We start from the raw sequence: 14225 nt of genomic DNA on the forward strand, positions 1-14225 counted from the left end.
TTTGGGGTGGGGCAGTTAGAAATCCCAGGCTTGGACCTTCAGAATCACCTTGGGAGCTTGTCAAGAATACATGTTCCTAGGCCTGAAGCCCCCCCCAGATACAGCTTTAGTGGGTCTGAGGCAGGGCCTGGGAATCTGTATTTTAATAGGTTCCCCTGATGAGGCTGATGCAGTCACCCCCTTTGGGGACACACTTCCCCGGGACAACTCTTCTGCCCCTGTCACCTCTGTGTCTGGATCTCTGCCAGTCTGGGCCTGGCACTGTGGCTGAGGTCCGTGTTAATACACCATGGGCTGAGCAGGCCTCATTTCTCAGGTATGCAAGTAGCAGCCCCAAGAACAATACCCTGTTTTAATCATTACAGCTCCAAGCCCGTCTGGTAATTTGCTGCTTCTTTTATTGCAGTGGCAAGCTCTGGCTTGGGAACAGGGGGCAGAGCTCTGTGCTTTCATCCCAGCTTTTCCAAACACCTGCACAGGGGGCCTGTGGGAGAGCAGGAGAGACACCTAACACCTGGACAATCCAGGAGGGCTTCCTGGGGGGGAGTGGCTGCGGGCTGTCCACCAGCAGGACCCAGAAAGGGGCTGGAATTTGGCGCAGGGCTGGGGATATAATGATAGACACACGGGGTGGACACCATCCATGCCCTCGTGGTCTCACAGTCTGTTAGAGACCAAAAAGTAGAGAAATGGCTGCACCCAGAGGGGCAAATTGTTGTGGTCCAGAGGTGCCCCAGCTCAGCTGCAGTGGGGGCAGGGGTCAGAGCAGGCTTCCTGGGAGGAGATGACGTCTCCGCTGAGCCGTGAGGGTGAGCAGAGGTGGGCCAGGTGAAGGGGGTGGGGGTGGGATGGGTGGACGAGTTTTCTGGTCAGAAGGAAGAGCACGTGCAAAGACCAGTGAGGCTGGAGGCGTAAACGGGGCCTCGTCAGCCAGGCTGAGGGGTCGGACCCTATCTGAAGAGTCATGTGTTGCAGATGATTATTTTTTTCCAAAGGCGGCCGTAACACTCTCTCCCATCTCGCTTGCTCTTCTTTCAACATGACCTTGACATTCCTCCCATCCAGTGCTGAGGTCTATGTCCCCTTCCTTCGACCCTGGGTGGAACTTTCTGGGTATATGGTGGAGCTTTGTGTATGACACTCTGTGATCTCCAAAGTTAGGTCACAAAAATGCTTTTCCATCTTGCTCTCTCGGGATATTTACTCTTTGAACCTGGCTGCCATGCTCTGAGGAAGCCCTCTCTTGGAGAGACCACGTGTAAGTGGTCCAGGCAACAGCCCTGCTGAGGTCCCGCTGACAGCCAGGCATGTGAGCAAAGACTTCTCCAGATGACTCCAGCCCCACCCAGCCTTCGAGTTTTCCCAGCTGAGGCCCCAAACATCATGGAGTCAAGGCATCCCCGATAGGCCCTGTCTGTTCTTTTTTTTTTTTTTTTAAATTTTTATTTATTTATTCATTTATTTATGGCTGTGTTGGGTCTTCGTTTCTGTGCGAGGGCTTTTTCTAGTTATGGCAAGTGGGGGCCATTCTTCATCGCGGTGCATGGACCTCTCATTATTGCGGCCTCTATTGTTGCGGAGCACAGGCTCCAGACGCGCAGGCTCAGTAGCTGTGGCTCACGGGCCCAGCTGCTCCGCGGCATGTGGGACCCTCCCAGACCAGGGCTCGAACCCGTGTCCCCTGCATTGGCAGGCAGACTCTCAACCACTGCGCCACCAGGGAAGCCCGGCCCTGTCTGTTCTTGACCTACAGACTCTGAGCATAATAAAGTGGTGGTTTTATGCCACTAAGTTTTGGGTAGTTTGGCAAAGATGGTGAACTGCCAATGGAGGCAACTTGGTGGAGGGTTGCTCTGGAGAGTTCACCGGGTCTGCAGTGTGGAGAGAGGGTGGGGAGGGCTGAGGCTGGAGACAGGGGGGGCCTGTTAGTGAAATAAACAAAATTTGAAACTCCAGCACCAAGACCATGTTTGCCCAGCCCCCATCAGTGTGGGAACTCCGGCCACACCGTGCCAAATGACCGTTCAGCCTCCGCCCGCACACTCAGGCCTCACCAGGCTGCCCTGTCTTTTGTCCCTCAGCTCCGAGTGTCACAGTGTTCTTTCTTGGGTCAAATCGACATCTGCGCCCCTGAAGCATCCCTGTGTTGACATTGCTCTGTCCTCAGAATTCCCATGCAATCCTTCTCTCCCATTCTCTCCTTCAAGGATTTGGTGATGGTGACCATCTATTCTTCTGTAGAATTAGCAGCTGTAGTTGTGTCAACTGCTCCTCTCATGGTTTGAGTTGCAGACCTGGGTTTTTTTTTTTTTTTAAACTTTGTCCTCATAGAATTTTTTTTTACATTAATTAATTAATTTATTTTTGGCTGTGTTGGGTCTTCGTTTCTGTGCGAGGGCTTTCTCCGTTTGCGGCGAGCAGGGGCCACTCTTCATCGCGGTGCACAGGCCTCTCACTGTCGCGGCCTCTCTTGTTGCGGAGCACGGGCTCCAGACGCGCAGGCTCAGTAGCTGTGGCTCACGGGCCTAGTTGCTCCGCGGCATGTGGGATCCTCCCAGACCAGGGCTCGAACCCGTGTCCCCTGCATTGGCAGGCAGACTCTTAACCACTGCGCCACCAGGGAAGCCCCCAGACCTGGGTTTAAGTGGAGGCTCCATCACATCCAGCTGAGTGGCGAGGGCTCACTTCCCCAAGTCTCAAGGTTCTCTTCAAGGACATGGCTGACAATAGCGCCTGCCTCCTATCGCTGTATAGAGGGTGACGTGAGTTAATAAGGCATTTAGCGCAGGGCAGGGGCTCAGTCAATGTCAGCTCATACAGTGGGACCTAACCCTTACTGCCTCTTGTGGCTGCCGTCAAAAGCAATTGAGCCAAAGGGAAGGAAAAAGCTTTACACCCTGTGAATTGCCAGGGAGGGACGGGGGCATGGCTGTCACTCTTTTATTATTATTTTGAAACAACTCAACATTGACCTAACCTGCTCCTGGGGACCAGGCAGGCGTAAGGAGGTGAGGGCCATCCTTCAGAGAACACGGGGAGGGCACTGTCCTCTGTAGTCAAAGGCGGCTCTGTTCATGGCTGTCATCCTCTCTCCCCCAGCCTGGCTCCTGGCTGAGTGGCCCACGGTGGGTGAAGGCTCTGACGGCGCCATCCCCATGCCTACCATTTCCTCGTGAGGGTGAGGTCATGGTCAGCAGCAGGTGCTTTCTGAAAGGGCTGAGGGTGCTGAGGGGCTGGGGCGATCGTGGGAATGGGGTTCACAAATCCCTAGTCTCACCTTTGTATACCAGGACCCTGGGGTTGCCACCTCACCATGTCCAGGGTTCCCTGGATGTAACCTGGACAGTTCAACCAACCTGGATCGTGTGCCGGGAGTGGTGCTGGGCTCATGTTGACTCAGGTGGCTTGGGCTGCCAGCGATGGAGGGGACAATGGGGCTCCTGGAGCCCCCAGGGGGAAAGGTAGGGACTGGAGGCTGAGGGTCCTGGCCCCTCCTCCACTTCAACCACAGCATGTCCAGTTGGATCTGGTTCATATATTGGAGTTCCACATAAGACTTTGAAAAAAAGTTTAAAAAAACAAAACAAAACTAAGTCAAGATTTTAAAACATTTACTCTAGTCCACTGAGCCTAGAGAGGGGAATGGATTGCCCAGGTCACATGACCAGGCAGTAGCAGAAATGGAACCAGAACCTGATGGACTAGAGATTTGCTCTCTGCCTCCCCAAGCATCCATCTCCCCTTTACCATTTCCCATTCTGGGCAGGGGATGCAAGACTAGAGCATGTGATTCACACTAAGCCAATCAGTGTGTTCCATTTCTCTGGCCACAGGGATTGGTTCAGGAGTGAACATGTGACCAAAGCAGGCCCAATCAGAGTGAATCTCAGGACTTGGGGCTGGGAATGCTGGGACCGAGATGCTTTCTCCGTCCTACTCAGGGTGATGAGGGGGAGCCCCCTTCCGCCAGGACTGAGCCAGTCACGAGAGGAGCCAGCTCTGCCGCAGGAAGGGGGAAGATGCACAAAAAGTGGGACCTTGGTGATTTTTAGACCAGTTGTATCCAGCGTCACCTGCTGCCAGACTCTTGGGCCTCTTCATTGTTTGGGCCAGCTTGAATCAGATCTTCAAGTTCAGCTACACAACACTGCAACTGAAAGCATCTTCCTGTGCAGGTGTCTGTTCCCAGGCCTGGGGTATTGCCATGACCACCGGGTGCGTGCAAGGTCATGGCCCTTTGACCTCTGAGCCCCTCCTCCAGGTTGCTGTCATACCCCACCCTCTGAAGATGCTGGTAGTGGAACCCGGACAGGTATCCACGAGTTCCTGGCTCGGCCCTTGGAACCGGTGGGGCTGCCTTTCTCACCGAGGCCCCCCCTGCCCACCCCACCCCCACCCCCACCCCCGCCATCAGCAAGCCCCAGGCACTTCAGACCCTGAATCATCCACCTTCAGAGGCCTCCGCACCAGAGCTATGAGGAAGACCCTTCTCAGCTGAATTCCCCTCTCAGCCTCTGACTGGGAGCGGCACAAGGAAAGCTCAGAAGGGGCTGCCTCCTAGCTGGTCATGACCCAGCTGTGCCCCAGGTGTTTGGAGGTCACCCGGGGGCTCTTCTCCACTTGAGGGCAACAGCAACAATCTATTACATGCCTACTGTGTTCCAGGTGTTCTGCCAGGAGCCTTCAGGGCAGTCCTTTGCTAAATCCTCACCACCTCCTGAGGAGGCCAGCAGTGTGGACCTGGGGTTCAGCATAGGGACTCTGGAGCCAGGTGGCCCGGGTTTGAATCCTAGCAATACTACATACTAGCTGTGTGACCTTGGGCAAGTTATTTAACCTCTCTGTGCCTCAGCTCTCCTATAAAATTGGGATGCTGCATGTTAGACTCTTGAATGAGAAGTCAATACACATAAAGGGCTTAGAACAAAAATGCCTGGCCCATGGTAGGTGCTGTATAATGTTAGCTATTATTGTTACTATTCCCATTTTACAGATGGCAAAACTGAGGCTCAGAGAGGAAGAAAAACTTGCCCTGAGCACACAGCTGAGTAAGCCAGGTCTGTGTCATTCCAGAATCAATGACCCATTTTATTGCCACTTGAAGTAACTCCCTAAATGTGTTACTTGAATGGTTTTCTGCAACTGGGACCAGCCAGGGCCTTGTGCTTCAACAGGGGGCAAATGTATAAAGAATGTATATGGAATCTAGCCTGACCTTTACTCCAGTCACATAATTTTAGAGGAGACCCTAACGATTATCTATATCTGAGCTTCCAATATGGTAGCCACTAACCATGAGGCCGTTGAGCCCTGGGTATGTAGTTGGTCTAAATGCTCTGAGTGTAAAATACACCCTGGATTTTGAAGGCTTAGCACAAAGAATGTAAAATCTCCTTAATTTTTTTTTTTCACCGTGGCTTGCGGCACGCAAGATCTTAATTCCCTGACCAGGGATCAAACCCGTGCCTCCTGCAGTGGAAGTGTGGAGTCTTAACCACTGGGCCACCAGGGAAGTCCCTCCTAATACTTTTTTATATTGACTACATGTTGAAGATATTTTGGCTATATTAGGGTAAATAACATATAATTGAAACTAATTTCACCTGTTCATTTTTACTTTTTTATGTGGCTGCTAGAACATTTATGACTCACATTGTATTTCTATTGGACCATGCAGATCTAGACTATTATTCCATTTTACAGATGAGGAAAATGAGACCCAGAGGTGTGATTTGCTTTAGGGTTTTTGTCGGTGGAGCTGAGCCTCCAAAGCTCCACTCCAGGGCTCATCCTAGGAATGCCAGTTGCTTCAGGAGGTGAGAGTTGAGCTGGGCTGCGCAAGGAGACTTTTGCCACAAAGATCTTTTCTCCTTGCCACGGTGGCTCTGTTCTTTCCCCCACCAGTTGCGCCCTTTCCCACCTGCACCCCCTCCATACTCACAACCTGCCACAGCCGTCTGCCCAGACCACAATGTCGAAGAATTGCCCAATCCAGGGATTTCTGAGAGCCCCGTGATCCACCCTGTCTGCCTGCAGGAAACATTGGCTGAACTGTTCTAGACAGAAAACCCACCTCTGCTTTCAAAGACCGCCTGGGATGGAGGCTCTATCATCATACTTCTCACTTTGCTCGCTGTGGACTCCAGCATTCTCTCATTGAAGTCTTCCTGGTGTCTAACCCACACCCCTCATGCTGCCTCCTTCCCCTGGGGCTGTCTCCTGGGGGTTTTCTCAAAGACTGGCTGGGGGTGGAGGTTATGGAAAACCGGGCTGGAACATCTGGATGGGATGAGCTCTTGGCAGAGGGAGCCACTGCTCGTCTCCGTGACGGTGGCTGCTCACGCCCTCTGTCTCTCTCTCTAAGCGTCCTAGAGGTAAAATAGCAGTGAGCTCACCCTGTGGTCTCCAGAGCCCTCATATTTGGGAGCCCAAAGCTCACTGTCACCTCATGCCTTCCCAGGAAGAAAAAAGCCACTTTCTAGTAGCATGATGGAGACAACGGTGTGGGGCACTGGCTTTCGAACATTTTGATCACGACTCACCGTAAGAAATATATTTTTCATCGCCACTTTGCATACAACACACACACACCTGAAACAAAAGTTTTATGAAACCAGCCTTCCCTTACTATATGCACTATTTTTTAAAAACTCTTTTCCACCTTATTCTATTAAAAAATGCTGCTCAGGAGCCACTAAATCGATTTCACAGTCCACAAGTGGGTAACAACCTGCAGATTGAAAAATGCTGATTGAAGTGAACAAGAACTCAGGCTCTGGAGGTGGATTTGTCTGTGCCTTGTTTCTGTTTGTAAAGGGAACATGATGACCCTGAATTTGCAGGGCTGCTGTGAGGGCTGAGAATAAAGGAGGGAAGGCAGCTGGCATAGAGTAGGGGGCACAGGAAACAGGGTTCTGTTGTTATTGCCGCACAGATGTACCCATTCGGGAGGTGAGGGAAGGTGGGGCCGTCGGCTCTGGGCTATGGTTTGGGAATGCCAAGGATGGGTGTGTTTCCCTATCGGCAGGATCTCACCTATCTCATCACTAGATAGTCATTCCTTCAGACTGACTTCAGGCAGGACTAAATCGCCCTGCCCAACTTGGCTCCTTTTCTATGTTAAGTGCACCCTGCTACAGGTGTGACTCGGGTCCCCAGTACTTTGGAAAAATGAGTTTGTCAGACTCTCCCAGCCCTGAGGGACAAGAGGGAAGGAAAACTGGGGCAAGGAGCGTGTCTGGAATGTGTGCATTTAGAAGTTGGTGGGACACCTGGAAGGTCTTTCTGGACACCTAGACATAATCCCTGGCCTGTGCCTTACCCCCACCCCCCACCCTGCCCCGCCAGCCCCAATATCCCAACGAAGAGACACTCTGGGGTGTGGGTCTGGCTTCACCACCCACAAGCTGAGTGGTCTCAGATAAGTCTCCTCACTTCTCTGAGCCCCAGTTTCCTCATCTGCAATACTGTGGTTGTACTCCCGACCTCACTGGTGAGATTTCCATGAAATAGTGCCTATAAAATATGTCACACCATTGCTGGCACACAGTAGGACCCAATGCATCTTAGTTTCCTCTTTCCAACCCATCTTCCCTCCCTACATACTACCTAAAAGCCAACTCTTGGGAAAAGATCTGCCTCATGAGGCAGTGAGCTCCCCATCACTGGAAGTATTCCCCCTCCCCCCCCAAAAAAGGCTGGAGAACCGACAGAGTCATTGTAGAAGAGATTGGGACAATCCTGGTTTGGGGCACTGAGTAGGTGCTTTATACATGTCTGTTGAATAAATAATTGTGATTCCTGTATTGGGAAGGAGGTTGTTCTAGAACACTGCTGAAACTTGGCTACATATCAGAATCCCTAGGGAATTTAAAACACATGAATGCCTGGATTTTACCCCCATGGATTCTGAAGTGTAGTTTGGGCATTAATATTTTTAAAGGATCATCATTTTCCAGGTGATCCCATGTGCAGCTACGTTTGAGAACTGGGACACCAAGTTTCCTTCTAAGTCCAAGATGGTAAATATGTGTTATAAGGTCATTTACACTTTAGTATAATAAATTTAGTATAATAATAAATACTAAATTTAGTGTAGTATGTTGTTCCCACATGGTACAAGTTATCTTGTGCACTGTGTGATATATATAGTAAATGGTTTAAAAAATGTGATATCAGAGTTCAGCTGGATTTTATTTATAAGAAGCAGAAAGTATTCAGATGCGTCAGCTAAGTCTTAATGCTGAGGGCTAATGGTCCATTGGCATCCACGTTAAGTGGGGCAAGTGGGTTCGCTAAGCACACCCTGGATGCAGAAACTTCTGGGACTACAGAATTAAAACAGGAACCTCCAGTTTGATGGGAGAGGCCTAGCCCCTGACTCAGGGAGTTCCAGTCTGATGGGGGAGGCACAGCCCTTGCCCCCAGGAGGCTCTTAGAGATAGCCTTCTTTGCTCTCAACTTCATCCAGTGTTTTCCAGTTTATAAAGTATTTTTCTATCTAGCATCCTCAGTAAGTGATTGGTCTAATGAGGCGACAATCCTTCCACCCTTGGGGAACTTTCTGTAGAATTCCTGTCTCCAGTATTCCCAGGCTGATGGAAGACACGACTACTGAGTGTCCTTAGGGAGTCCTTGTTCTGATGCCTCCCAGAGTCCCCACCCTCTGGTGTCTGGGCGGGGGACAAGGAGGCCTAGTCGCTGTGCCCTGGGAACCCACCGGGGCTACTGTGAGAGTCGGCAGCGCCACGGTGCCTTTAGCATGCCCAGTTGTCATCATCTCCTTCCCTAAAACAAGAGCTCCTAATGGGCAGGGACTCTGCATTAGTTTCCTCTGGGTCCCCAGAAGGTTTGCTGACTGATGGATGGACCAAATGAATGAATGAATGAATGAATGAATTAGGGCAGCCGGGGGGTTGCATTCGGACCCTCATCATGGTAGTGACCCTGCTCCTTTGCCCTGGACAGCCTAGAAGCCCTCCTGCCCCCTCCTTAGAGTCCCTGAGTTTCCAAAGAGGATTGCACACACCTGTGCAGGGTGGATGGTTCCATCAGCTTTGTAAAAATATGCCAGAGACCTGGTGGAGCCCTGAGGCCCCTACGAAAGGGTCCCACCTCTGCCAACAGGGATGCCGTGCACTTCTCAGTGGGAATCACGTGGAACCCAAGAATGGGAGGGGTGATGGGGTGGCCTCTTCCTTCATGGGGGGCCCCACGCCTCTCCTCTCCTCTGTACAGAAAACCGCACCTAGAAAGAGATAAAAGGGAAATGCATCCAAATAAAATAGCAATTGTCTTGGGAAGGGCTGGAGGTGGAGGTAACATGATTACTTCTCTGTAGTTTCCAAAATTCCCAGGCACGACCTTGATAATGAAGCAAACCTGCATAATTTCATAGTCCTGTGCAAAATCTCCCCTGGTTGTCCCCACATGGCCCTGCCCATCCCCTTGGGCTTAGTTTAATTTCTTGAGATTCACTGGAATTTGCTCCAGGCACTGCCAGTGAGCTGCCCATGGCTGCCCTATTCCCTGGTTGGTCTGAACTCTTCCGGGGGTGGGGGACGGGGGTCCGTTCCTTTCCCTGGTTGCTGGCACAGGGTCTATGCCAGGAATCAGCTCAAAAGAGCCACAGGGGTTACCTAATAAATGCCACTATCTGACTGCTACTCCCAAGGAGGGCTTCAACGATTCCAGTTTGCTCAGATCCTGGTGAAAGGAAAAGAGGGCAAAAGTTTCCTGCCCACTCTCATCTTGCAAATTCTCTCACCGCCAAAATGGGTTTGGGCTTGTGTCTCCACTTGAGCCCCAAGATCTTTCTCTGCTTCATTAATCCATTCATTCTTTCATTCACCCATATATTCAACATCAGACCACGCTCATCAGATCTATGGTGGATGGTCTAGTGTCACCATGACCGTCTCTTGTCTGGCCTTGCTCACTGGTTTTCCTTTCTTGCCTCCTTAGACTGTTCTCTCCCAGAAAGATTCAGGGTACACCTCCTCCTCTGTGCCAGGTCCCATTCAAGGCCCAGAGGCCAAATATTAAATCAAGAAGACTCTAGCTTGAAGGAAAGCATCATCTGGTCAGGAAGAGAGATGGGCAAATGGATAATCCGGGTAAAATGTGTTAAGGAAAAGAATGAGCAGGGAGGAATGGCCTGCCAGAGTCTTCCAGGGTGCCCAGGAGGATCGGCCGGGGAAGGGAGAGAGGAAAGCCAGTCTGAGCCAGGGGACATCAGAGCTGGTGGACTGGTTCTCGGGCTACCACCACCACCGGGGTCGTTCTTCCCTCTTCCCCCTCCCTCCTGCCCCTCACCTCCTCCCGGAACCACTGTACCATGTCAGCAGGTGGGGGCAAAGTGAGAAAGGGAATTCTCAGCAGCCCACATGGGTGAAAGTTTGCTGTGTCCTAAAACTTGGTGCTAAAGTCAGATGTGGGGGATTATCTGTGAGCCTCAACGATCCTGGCTTTATTGTAATCTCTCTATCTTGTCTTGTCGCGGGGAGTTGATGTGATTATCCACGGTGTTGCTTTGGGCAGGACTTCAGCATTGCAGAGAAACAGACCCCTTTGCCCTTCTCCATCCCCCTCTCCTCCTGCCCCTGGGTTAAGGGAGCTGATCCAGTGGGACAAAACACATCAGCTGTCTGCAGAAGCTGCTGATGGAAATCCTCCACCGTCAGGTGACCTGCTTCCCAGAAGGATTCGTTTGTCTTTCAAAGAAGAAATAAACAGAAACTGATTCTTACACCCTATGGCGAGCCCCCCCCGTTCCCAGAAGGCACTGACTGGGAGTTCTGTGCAGAATCACAATGCTGAGCTCTGGGGAGGGGTCTAGAAACCCTAGCTGATGTGACCTGGGTTAGGACCAAGTGGAAAGAAGTCCCAGTGCAGTAGGGAGGGGGCTGGGATTATGGCCAAGTCTCTTGGCTCCTGGTGACTACCTGTTGGCAAAATCTAATGTTTAGCCTGGTTTGGGCTCACAGTTGGAAGGACTTGGGGTTGGCCAGAGACCCCAGGAGTCCTGATCCTGGGTACAATGAGGATACCCCTTCCTGAGCAGGTCTTTGGGGAAACGAGGTGGCAGGGTGCCCAGTAGGCCCCTACCCTGGGACCCCTCATGCCAGGCCTGGGGCCCATAAAGTTCTTGGCCTAGGACTGAGCCGCCCTGGAGATATCCGGGCTTGTGGCGGGATTTTGCCAGAGAGGTCTGAAAACATGATCGCCTATGTGATTTTCGGGGCCCAGTGCAAAGTGAAAACGTGGACCCCTGTCCCAAAGTAATTAAGAACTTCAGGACGACTAACACAGGACATGATACCAAGCACGGGCCCTTCTGAGCACACGGCCCTGTGCACAGTTCCCACGCCCCCAAAACCCACTGTATTCTTTTCTTAGGGCTGCTGGAACAAAGTCCCACAAACCAGGTGGCTTTCAATAAGACACGTGCTGTCTCCCAGGTCTGGCGGCTAGAAGTGTTGGCAGGGTTGGTTCCTTCCGGGGATCTGGGGGAGAATCTGTCCCAGGCCTCGTCCCCAGCTTCTGGGGTCTCGCCGGCAGTCTGTGGCTTCCCTTGGCTGTAGCAGCCTCACCCTGATCTCCATCTTCACATGTTGTCCTCTCCTGTGTGTCTCCGTATGTCTTTCGTCTGAGTGTGCCAGTTTCTGTGTCCAAATTTCCTCTTTTTAGAAGGCCACCAGGGACTTCCCTAGTGGCACAGTGGTTGGAACCCGCCTGACAATGCAGGGGACACGGGTTCAAGCCCTGGTCCGGGAAGATCCCACATGCCGTGAAGCAACTGAGCCCGTGTGCCAAAACTACTGAGCCTGCGCTCTAGAGCCTGTGAGCCACAACTACTGAGCCCGCGTGCTGCAACTACTGAAGCCCGCGCGCCTAGAGCCCGTGCTCTGCAACAAGGGAAGCCACCTCAATGAGAAGCCCGCGCACCGCAGCGAAGAGTAGCCCCCGCTCACCGCCTGCACGCAGCAACGAAGACCCAGTGTAGCCAAAAATAAATAAGTAAAATAAATAAATAAAAAAAAAAGAAGGCCACCAGTTGTGTTGGATTAGGGCCCACCCTAAAGACCCCATTTTAACTTGCTTACCTCTGCAAACACCCTGTTTCCAAAGGTCATATTCCGAGATACTGGGGGTTAGTACTTCGGCATCTCTTTTTTGGGAAGACACAATTCAACCCATAACACTGGCCCTGCCGGAAGGTCGCCTCTGGTTCAGCTCAGCTGGCGGATATTAACTGACTTGTCTGTGCCCGGCTCCCTCCTGGGGCAGGTGAAGCTGGATGAACTTCCTGTCCCCATGGAACCTCCCGGCGGGAGACAAAGTGGCCCCCAGGACCTGGTGGCCGGCAGGCCTCTGCCCTGTCTTTAAGGGCTGGGGGTTCCCCATGTGACTCTCCTGGGAGCACAGACCCTGTCTACCTCCCAGCTCCGTCTATGTAACCCAGTGTGACCCAGCCATCACCTGACGGCTGCCAGCTCTGTTGCTGAGGTCCCTGCCCTGCATCCTCACTGCTCATCCTGTAAGGGGACTCTGCAAAGCAGCCATTGCCTGAGAGTGACAACTGATGTGTCCCTTTGTCCAAAAGGACGGTGTCCTGTGCTACCACTCAACTAACCATTAACCTCGAGTTCCCCCTCCTCTTTCCCAATCTCAGTTTCTTCACCTTAAAATCGGGTCACCAGGACCCGCCTCGTGGTTCTGTTGTGAGCTCTGGGGACTGTGTGTGTCGGAAGCTCCCAACAGAGCCTGGAGCGCTGGGGAACACGTAAGAGACAGCAGCTTGGAACCCCGTTCTCCGATATATTGGGGGGAAAGCCAGAATGTGCCTCGGAGGACCAGAGGGCTTGCAAATGCCCCCACGTCGGGAAGGGGGCTGACGCGTTTGGGGGGTGGCAGGTTGCAGGGGCGGGAGGATGAACCTGAAGGCAGTGTCCTTGGAGTGGGCTGGGTTCAGGGCCCTGTACCTGACGTACACTTGGGGCTCTTGCTTTTGGCTCAAACCAGGGATGGTGTCATCCATTCTTTCTGAATGATCATTAATTACCTCTGAGAAAAAGTGCCAGCTCTAAGGTTTGAGGCTTTTCCCTCCTATTTCTTTTCTTTCTCTTAATGAGTGTGATGGGATCATCAGAGCCCTGTGAGAGGGAAGCTCTTGCCTTTTTAGGGCAAGGCATCTCCCCTTCGTTGACTCATCCACCCCACTTTCTGGCCCCCAAGCGTGCACCTTGCCTGTTCAAATCATCCCAGGCACCGCCCCTCCCTGGAAGGCTGGCCCCCACCTTCGTGTTTGCGGGGCTGAGTCATCAGTGAAGTCACCCCTTGGCTGGGTTCTCAGACAAGCACCTTCTTGCCTCGGATGCTGTGTTCCCACTGGCTCCCCGCTGCACCCCAGTTCCACCCCGGCTGGTGCGCAGGCCGTGGGCCGGGACCCTGGGCTGGTGGTCGGCGAGCGGAGCTGGGCCCCAGGCCCATCAGGCCCCGCTGGCTTTCATCTGGCCCTTAACCCAACTGCTGTCAGCTGAAGGCTACCTCTGGGCCCGGCCCCAGTGTGGGCACTGGGATCTGAAGATGAGAAGACCCTGTGCCTGCGGGGCCGGGAGGAATGTGCACATAGAGATTTCTACTCATTGAACTATTTGTGCCAGACTCTGTCGGTGCACTGAGGGGTCAACACCCGACTGCCCTGGAGGTCAGGGACGGTGATTCTGGAAATGAGTCTTGAAGGCTGTATCGGAGGCTGCCAGAAAATGGGAGGGGACACATCAGAGGGAACAGCATCAATCAGAGGGAATGGCATGTGCAAAGGTCCAGAGACACGTTTGGGGGAGCCAAAGCAGTTTTTGTGATGGAAGAGATGAAGGGGGAGGTGGCAGGACCTGGACAGTGGTGGGCTCTCTGTCACATCAACGAGCTCAAACCAGGACACTGGGGACCACAGAAGGGTCTGAAGCATGGGAGTGACATGACCAGGATCAGGTTTTAGGCAGTGATGCCGGTAGCAAGGTGGGAAGGATGGACAGAGGGTGGAGACAGGTGGCAGGAAGCCCAGTTGGCAGCTGGCAAGATAGTCCAGGGAAGGTAGAGAGTTCTGGACCAGGATCGGGCAGGGGGACAGAGAGGAGGGTCGGGTTCCTGTGAACTCAGGGCCCCTGGTCCCTGGAAGCAGCGTTGCCTTTTGCAGCTGGTGGTGCCCTTTCCTCATTTCT

This window comes from Balaenoptera borealis (assembly GCF_965194805.1).
Source record: "Balaenoptera borealis genome assembly, chromosome: 1".
Taxonomy (NCBI): Eukaryota; Metazoa; Chordata; class Mammalia; order Artiodactyla; family Balaenopteridae; genus Balaenoptera; species Balaenoptera borealis.